Here is a 535-nt window from a genome sequence, read left to right as displayed (position 1 = left end):
TCCACGAAACGAAAGGAGGATCTACTAGATATTAGTTAAATTAAAAAATATATCAATTCATGTGAATATGACTGAAAAATTACATATTTTTCTGAAAAGGTGGTGTCGATTTACTTGTGACCACTCTGTGTACTAGCATAGTAGCTCAGCAGCATGTCTGACAGTTTATAACAACAAATATTGTGTTTCGTCACCCCTGTGGCCACAAATAGACCACAATAAACCAACAAAGACTACTTATATACGATTCTCGCAACAGGTTCTGATTTTTAACTTTTGATTTTTTGAAAACTTATCGCGTAAGTAATCTGGTGCCTTTTCTGGATCAACATGGTGCTGAATATGACATGGACCAACTATTGACCAACTAATCAGAATATGTTATAGAAAGCTACTAATTCGACCCCAAAGCGTGAGACTTTTTACCGATGCATGTGAACATGGGAATAGGCTCGATGTAAAATAATTGTAGGAATATTTTTTTTCTGTGCAATAGATCTTGCCTTATTAGTCAAGAAAATATCAGTTGATTCAA

Source organism: Limulus polyphemus, unplaced genomic scaffold (genome assembly GCF_000517525.1).
Source record: "Limulus polyphemus unplaced genomic scaffold, Limulus_polyphemus-2.1.2 Scaffold4115, whole genome shotgun sequence".
Taxonomy (NCBI): Eukaryota; Metazoa; Arthropoda; class Merostomata; order Xiphosura; family Limulidae; genus Limulus; species Limulus polyphemus.
Note: the sequence above shows the minus strand (reverse complement) of the source record.